At 36.9% G+C, this 9,056-nt stretch overlaps 1 non-coding gene across 1 annotated transcript; it reads right to left on the bottom strand.

The window, feature by feature from the left end:
• Nucleotides 1–4,410: 4,410 nt before the first annotated feature.
• LOC133246999 (U6 spliceosomal RNA) lies at nucleotides 4,411–4,517 on the bottom strand. The gene has a single exon (XR_009736238.1). It is a non-coding gene; the product is annotated as a U6 spliceosomal RNA (small nuclear RNA).
• Between the last annotated feature and the right edge of the window lie 4,539 nt (nucleotides 4,518–9,056).

Raw genomic sequence — 9,056 nt, 5'->3', positions numbered from 1 at the left:
TTCTGTAACTGATCTCATTTTTCTCACTTATCCCTGTGCTATTGGGTAGCATATGATGACAAGGAGTAGAGACGGTTGACTTTTACTTGCTTAAGAAGAGAATATCTCTGCCTATTATATTTTGACACAGTTCAGCAACAAGTTGTTTTTTTTAATTTGAAGTTCTCAATCACATCAGTTATAAGCTAATATGCTATAATAAATGCTTTATTGGGGTGAGACCACATATACAAAACATATAGAAATTATGCTAGATAAAGAAAGTTGGAACAAACAACTTCTATGTGGCAATTCTTTGATTTTAATTCTAGAGCTGCCTGAAAACTCTTCTAATATTATCATAAAGGACAAACCCTCACATCTTATTCTGATAGTTTGTGGGAGGATATCATTTTTGTTTGTCTCTAATGGAACTAATGAAGGGCAGATCAGTAAAGAACTTAAATCCACAGAATTCTCCCCCCGCCCAAAGACTTGCTTGTTTGGGATCACCACATCAAACACAGAAAGGTGAAAGATAATCCCCAAAGCAGGATAAATAAGAATGAAGGAAAAAAAAGAAAATATGTTTTAGTTGGCTATTACAAAGTGTGTGATTAAATGTTTGTGTTTTACAAAGGCTAAAGCATATTTTGTCAGTCATTTCCGCCATTGGTGTCTGAGTTTGGCGTCCAGCCCATGAAATTAAATCCATTTATAGTTAAGCCATCAAAAGAGTAGATTTCTAAAAACCTATTTAATAACAAAGGTGTCCTTATCCAGTAAGCCTTTTGAAATCTTTAAATTCGGAGATCTCAATTCATCAAACCCATTCAGACATAAAAGTTTTAAGATCAAGATATCATATTTAGGGCAGACTAAATGGTATATGAAATGTGATAAGCTCTACATTCTCTTGAGACATGCTCATTAAACTTAAAAGAAGCTATTTGTAATATCAGGATGCATTAATAATGCTAAAGGGAAAGAATGTAAATATACTGGAGTGTATTTGCCGACATTAAAAATAAAGTTCTTTTTCTTGATTGTGAACCATGTTAAAACATATCAGTACCTGCTCACCATTGCATGAGTAGCAGTAAGCGATTTAGCTTGAAGGTCTGGTACGCAAAGGTGACACATCTGATGGCGAGGGAAAATATATGCAAATAATAGTTCACTTTTCATAAAGTTACTGTAACTGAATAACTTTCTTCAAACAAATAGAGTATGGATAGGAAAATAGTAAGTGTAAAAGAGAAAACTGAGCAGATAACCACTATATTATCTTCAATATGGAAAAGAGCTAGTAGTGATGTCAATGCTCTGAAATAGAGAATTTGTCTCTTCTCTCTTTTTGGCATCATCAGTATGGTTGGTTTATCAATTTTATTGATCTCAAAGATGTCAATTTGATATCATTAATTTTCTTCAGTCCTTTTAAAAATATTGGTTAATTTTCACTTTTTAGAATATCTTTATTGAGGTATAACTGGTATATTTTTGACTGTGTGGATCACAATACACTGTGGAAAATTCTGAAAGAGATGGGAATACCAGACCACCTGATCTGCCTCTTGAGAAATTTGTATGCAGGTCAGGAAGCAACAGTTAGAACTGGACATGGAACAACAGACTGGTTCCAAATAGGAAAAGGAGTACGTCAAGGCTGTACATTGTCACCCTGCTTATTTAACTTGTATGCAGAGTACATCATGAGAAACGCTGGGCTGGAAGAAGCACAAGCTGGAATCAAGATTGCCGGGAGAAATATCAATAACCTCAGATATGCAGATGGCACCACCCTTATGGGAGAAAGTGAAGAGGAACTCAAAAGCCTCTTGATGAAAGTGAAAGAGGAGAGTGAAAAATTTGGCTTAAAGCTCAACATTCAGAAAACGAAGATCATAGCATCTGGTCCCATCACTTCATGGGAAATAGATGGGGAAACAGTGGAAACAGTGTCAGACTATTTTTTGGGCCTCCAAAATCACTGCAGATGGTGACTGCAGCCATGAAATTAAAAGACGCTTACTCCTTGGAAGGAAAGTTATGACCAACCTAGACAGCATACTCAAAAGCAGAGACATTACTTTGCCAACAAAAGTCCGTCTAGTCAAGGCTATGGTTTTTCCTGTGGTCATGTATGGATGTGAGAGTTGGACTGTGAAGACGGCTGAGCACCGAAGAATTGATGCTTTTGAACTGTGGTGTTGGAGAAGACTCTTGAGAGTCCCTTGGACTGCAAGGAGATCCAACCAGTCCATTCTGAAGGAGATCAGCCCTGGGATTTCTTTGGAAGGAATGATGCTGAAGTTGAAACTCCAGTACTTTGGCCACCTCATGCAAAGAGTTGACTCATTGGAAAAGACTCTGATGCTGGGAGGGATTGGGGACAGGAGGAGAAGGGGACGACAGAGGATGAGATGGCTGGATGGCATCACTGACTCGATGGACATGAGTCTGGGTGAACTCCGGGAGTTGGTGATGGCCAGGGAGGCCTGGCGTGCTGCGATTCATGGGGTCGCAAAGAGTCGGATATGACCGAGCGACTGAACCGAACTGGTATATTAAAAACTGAATATATTTAATGTGTACAACTTGGTTAGTTTGGACATATTCATATACATGGGAAATCATAATACGGTCAAGGTAATAGAGCTACATATCACCTCTAATTTTCTTTGTACCCCTTTGCTTTTGTTATAAGAACTCAAAACAGATCTACCCTCAACAAAATTTTAGTTGCACAATGCAATATGGTTAACTACAGTTACTCTGTTGTATGACAGATCTCTAGAACATACACACCTTGCACAACTGAACCTTTTAAAATTGAAGTGTACTCAACTTACAAGATTAGCATAGTGATTCAGTATTGTTGTCAATTATATACATTATAGATTATTACAAGATAGTGGCTATTTCTCTGTGCAATCCAGTTTATCTTTTTTTTTTTTAATTTTATTTTATTATTTAACTTTACAATATTGTATTGATTTTGCCATATATCAACATGAATCCACCACAGGTATACACGTGTTCCCCATCCTGAACCCTCCTCCCTCATCCCTCCCCATACCATCCCTCTGGGTTGTCCCAGTGCACCAGCCCGAAGATTCCAGTATCATGCATCGAACCTGGACTGGCGACTCATTTCATATATGATATTATACATGTTTCAATGCCATTCTCACAAATCATCCCACCCTCTCCCTCTCCCACAGAGTCCAAAAGACTATTCTATACATCAGTGTCTCTTTTGCTGTCTCATATACAGGGTTATTGTTACCATCTTTCTAAATTCCATATATATGCGTTAGTATACTGTATTGGTGTTTTTCTTCCTATCTTACTTCACTTTGTATAATAGGCTGCAGTTTCATCCACCTCATTAGAACTGATTCAAATGCATTCCTTCTAATGCCTGAGTAATACTCCATTGTGTATATGTACCACAGCTTTCCCATCCATTCATCTGCTGATGGACATCTAGGTTGCCACCATGTCATGGCTATTACAAACAGTGCTGCGATGAAAATTGGGGTACACATGTCTCTTTCAATTCCGGTTTCCTCAGTGTGTATGCCCAGCAGTGGGATTGCTGGATCATAAGGCAGTTCTATTTCCAGTTTTTTAAGGAATCTCTACACTGTTCTTCATGGTGGCTGCACTAGTTTGCATTCCCACCAACAGTGTAAGAGGGTTCCCTTTTTTCCACACCCTCTCCAGCATTTACTGCTTGTAGACTTTTGGATCGCAGCCATTCTGACTGGCATGAAATGGTACCTCATAGTGGTTTTGATTTGCATTTCTCTGATAATGAGTGATGTTGAGCATCTTTTCATGTGTTTGTTAGCCATCTGTATGTCTTCTTTGGAGAAATGTCTATTTAGTTCTTTGGCCCATTTTTTGATTGGGTCATTTATTTTTCTGGAGTTGAGCTGTAGGAGTTGCTTGTATATTTTTGAGATTAGTTGTTTGTCAGTTGCTTCATTTGCTATTATTTTCTCCCATTCTGAAGGCTGTCTTTTCACCTTGCTTATAGTTTCCTTTGTTGTGCAGAAGCTTTTAAGTTTAATTAGGTCCCATTTGTTTATTTTTGCTTTTATTTCCAATATTCTGGGAGGTGGGTCATAGAGGATCCCACTGTGATGTATGTCAGAGAATGTTTTGCCTATGTTCTCCTCTAGGAGTTTTATAGTTTCTGGTCTTACGTTTAGATCTTTAATCCATTTTGAGTTTATTTTTGTGTATGGTGTTAGAAAGTGTTCTAGTTTCATTCTTTTACAAGTGGTTGACCAGTTTTCCCAGCACCACTTGTTAAAGAGTTTGTCTTTAATCCATTATATATATATAAGATAAGGTGACCATAGGTGTGTGGGTTTATCTCTGGGCTTTCTATTTTGTTCCATTGATCTATATTTCTGTAAAAATACGGAGCGCTTCGCGAATTTGCATGTCATCCTTGCGCAGGGGCCATGCTAATCTTCTCTGTATCATTCCAATTTTAGTATATGAGCTGCCGAAGTGAGCACCAGTATATCTTTCTTGCTTACCTAGTTTATACACAGTGGTTTGCTAATCCCGTAGCCCTAATTTATCCCTAACCCCTTCCCTCTCCATTTCAGTAAACATAAGTTTATTTCTGTATAAGTTTGTTTCTGTTTACAAATACACTCATTTGTATTTTTTTATTGTACTCTAATTCATAACCAGTACAATGTTTGTTTCTCTCCTTCTGACTTATGTAGTTAAGCATAATATTCTTTAGGCTCATCCTAGTTGCTACAAATGATAGTATTGTATAGGTAGATAGATGGCTATGTGTATAACATCTTCTTAAGCCAATAATTTGCTAATGTGTACTTGGGTTGCCTGTCAGGTACTGTGTCTATTATTAATAGTTCTCCTATGAACATTGTGATGCATGTTGCTTTTCAAATTAGCCTTTTTATTTTTCTGGATATTTACCAAGGAGTAGAATTGCTGAATCATATGGTAGTTCTATTTTCAGTTTTTTTGAGGCACATTTATACTGTTTTTCACAGAGGCTGCACAATTTCCCTTTTCACCAACAGTATAGGAAAATTTCTTTTTCTCCACATCCTCTCCAACATTTGTTATTTGTAAACTATTTGATGATGGTTATTTTGACATGTTTGAGGTGACATCTCCTGGTGGTTTTGATGTGTGTTTCTTTTTTCATGTGCCTGTTAGTATACTGCATGTCTTTTTTAGAAAAATGTCTATTCAGGTCTTCTGCCCATTTTTTATTGGGTGGTTTCTTTTATGATAATTGAAATGTTTGTCAGTGGCATCATTGCAAATATTTTCTCCCATTCTTTATGCTGTCTATTCATTGTGTCAATGGTTTCCTTTCCTATGCAAAAGCTTTTAAGTTTAATTAGGTCCTATTTGTTTATTTTTGCATTTATGTGTTTTGCCTTAGGAGACTGAACCAAGAAAAAATTTGTAATGATTTTTATCAGTTTTCTACCTATGTTCTCTTTTAGGAGTTTTGTGGTTTTCATTCTTCCATTTATGTCTTCAAACCATTTTAAATTTATTTTTGTACATGGTGTGAGGTTATGTTCTAAACTCATCATTTTCTCTGTTTTGTCCAATTTTCCCCATACCACTTGTTGACAAAACTATTTATTCATTGTATATTCTTGCCTCCTTAGGTTAACTGACTGTATGTGCATGGATTTACTTCTGAGCTCTCTTTTCTATTCCATTGATCTGTGTGTCTGTTTAGTGCCAATATCATACTGCCTTGATTAGTGTAGACTTGTAGTATAATCTGAAGTCTTGCAGGATTTTATTTCCAGCTTTGTTCTGTTTACTCAAAATTGCTTTGGCAATTTGAAATTTTTGTGGTTTCACACAAATTTTAGAATTATTTGTCCTATTCTATGAAAAACTTAATGGGCATATTAAAAGGAATGATGTTAAATTTGTAGATTGCTCTGGATAGTACAGATGTTTTAGCAATATTAATTCCAATCCAAGAGCATAGGCTATCTTTCCATTTCTTTGTATCATCTTCTGTTTCTTTCATCAATGTTTTAGAGTTTTCAGAATATGAGTGTTTCACCTTCTGGGTTAAGTTTATTCCTAGATATTTTTATTATTTTTTTTATGTGATTTCTAAATGTTTTTTTTTTAAGTTTCTTTTTTTTTTTTTTTTTGATGTTTCATTATTAATGTCTAGAAACAAAATAGATTTCTGGGTATTAATCTTTTAATCTTGTATCCTGCAACCTTGCTGAATTTATTTATTGGTTCTAATAGTTTGAGTGGAGACTTCATGGTTCTCTGTGTAAATTATCATTCCATCTGTAAATAGTGATAGTTTTACCTCTTGCCTTCTAAGGTTAATACCTTTTCTTCCTGCCTCCCCACCTCCCTTCCCCCCATTTTCCTCTCTCTTTCCCTCCCTCCCTTCCTTTCTTCCTTCCATTTTGTCTGGTTGATACATGTATAGGACTTCCAATAGATGTTAAACAGAAGTAGCAAGAGTGGCCATTCTTGTCCTGTTCCTGATCTTAGAGGAGATGCTTTCATCTTTTCACCATTGAGTATTAGTTTGGCTGTATGTTTGTCATAAATGACCTTTATTATATTGAGATATATTCTGGCTATATACTAGCTTAGTTAAGTAATCTTCAATCCTTATTATATATTTGCCTCTCCTTTTGGTATTTTCCCTTTCCTATGGATTCTTACTTCTTATCCATTTAAAGAAGACTCTTCAACATTTCTTTTAGGGTAGGTTTAGTATTGCTGAAATTTTTAAGTTTCTGGTTTTTCTGAGAAGTTCTTTATTTCTCTTTATTTATCATTCTAAATGGTAATTATTGCTAAATAGAGTTATCTTGAGTGAAGGTTTTTTTTTTGTTTTTCCCCTCTCAGCCCTTTGATATACTATGCCACTGCTCCCTTGTGGCTTGCAGAGTTTGTGCAGATAGCCTTATGGAGATTCCACTGTATTTAACTACTTTTCTCTTGCCGCTTTTATAATTCTCTCTTTAACTTTTGCCATCTTCTTTATGATAGTCTTGACGTGGGATTGTTTGGGTTCGTTTCTGGGAGCTTGTATGCTTCCTCTAGTTAGATATATGTTTCTTTCTTTAGATATGGAAAGATTTCAGGCATAATTTCTTCAAATACAGTTTCAATATCCTTCTCTTTCTCTCTTTGCCTGCTGAAACCCTAAAATGCAAATGTTGGCATGCTAATGTTATCCCAGATATGCATTGCATCTCATGTTTTTTTTAATTTATTTTATTTTATTGTCATTCTGTCTGCTGCTCTGATTGAATGGTTTCCATCATTCTATCTTCTAGATCATTCATGTTTTGTTTTGCATCATTTAGTCTGATGTTCATTGTTTCTAGAGGGCTTTATATCTCAGATATTTTATTACATATTTTTGTTTTCTTCACATTTTCTAGGTCCTTGTTAAAATGGTCTGTGTTTAGATCAATTCTCTTTTCTAATTCAATTACTATCTTTATTACCACTGTTTTGAATTCATTGGTACCTTATATATTTATGTTTCATTATTTAATTTTTTAGAGGTTGAAACTTTCTCCTTCAATTAAGAGTAGCTCCTCTGACTTTTCATTTTGCTTAACTCTCTGTCTCTATGAATTTAGATGAAACAGCTCTGTATCATGGCCTTGAAACTGTGAGCTCATGTGGGAGCAACCCTGTGTGCACTGTGAGTGCCCAGTGCCTTTGTGGGGAGGACTGGATTTCATGTGGATGCCTGTCAAGCCTTCCCTCAAGATGCCCTGGCTACTTTCACCTGTAGGGGGTGTGATGGTGAGGGGGGAGCTAGAGCCTACACAGGGTATGAGGCAGGACTTCTTCACTGCTCAATGGCTATTACTGCCCTGAGAGGGGTCTTCTCCCAGTGGGGTCTTCCTCCCAATGCTGGAAGGGAAGCCCTCAGGGTCAGGCTTGAGCTGGCTCTGTTCCTTCTCTGTGTGTTTTTCTTTCTCCCCACACTGGGATTTTTGCCCAAAAAGAAGGGAGTGCTAAAGCAAGTGAAACTTACCATGCTTACAGGGGTCCAGTGATATGCTTTTGTAGACATCTGTGGCTCCTCTCAGACACAGCCCATGGTCACTTCCTTTCTCCATTGTGGCTACCCAGATATACTGCCAGGCTGTGGCATGGAATGGACATGGACAAAGTGTTCTCTTGGCTTAAGCAAGACAAGCCTCACACACGTGCGCACTCTTTCTCTTACTAGGACATCTCCGTGGAAAACAGCTTCTTCTGCCCCTACATGCATTAGAATTTTATCTGACTAAGAAATAACTACAAGATTTGAAGATTATTGAATAATTAGAAAAGGGAAATTATATGTGGGTGCTATAAGTGCATTGAATTATGCAAGCTCCTTTGCCATGATAAGGCTGAGAAAATGAAGTGTTTTTTGGTTTTTTGTGGGGATTTTTGGCCAGTAACCTAACAGAAGCAGAAGAGATTAGGAAGAGTTGGCAAGAACACACAGAAGAACTACACAAAAGAGGTCTTAACGACTCCAAAATCCATAACGATGTGTTCACTCACCTAGAGCTGGACATTATGGAATGTGAAGTCAAGTGGGCCTTAGGAAGCATTGCTATGAACAAAGCTAGTGGAAGTGATGGAATTCCAGCTAAGCTATTTCAAATCCTAAAAGACAATGTTGTTAAGGGGCTGCACTCGATATGTCAGGAAATTTGGAAAACTCAGCAGTGGCCACAGGACTGGAAAAAGTCCGTTTTCATTCCAATTCCAATTAAAGGCAATGCCAGAGAATGTTCAAACTATTATACAATTACACTCATTTCACATGCTAGCAAAGTTATGCCTCAAAATCCTTCAGACTAGGCTTCAGCAGTATGTGAACCAAGAACTTCCAGATAGTCAAGCTGGGTTTAGAAAAGGCAGAGGAACCAAAAATCAAATTGCTAATATTCTTTGGATCATAGAGAAAGCAAGGGGATTCCAGAAAAACATCTACCTTGTGGATCACAACAAGGTGATGTGGATCACATCAAACTGGAAAATTCTTA

The sequence above is a fragment of the Bos javanicus genome, chromosome 4 (genome assembly GCF_032452875.1).
Source record: "Bos javanicus breed banteng chromosome 4, ARS-OSU_banteng_1.0, whole genome shotgun sequence".
Classification (NCBI taxonomy): domain Eukaryota; kingdom Metazoa; phylum Chordata; class Mammalia; order Artiodactyla; family Bovidae; genus Bos; species Bos javanicus.
Note: the sequence above shows the minus strand (reverse complement) of the source record. Positions and strands in the feature narration are given on the sequence as shown.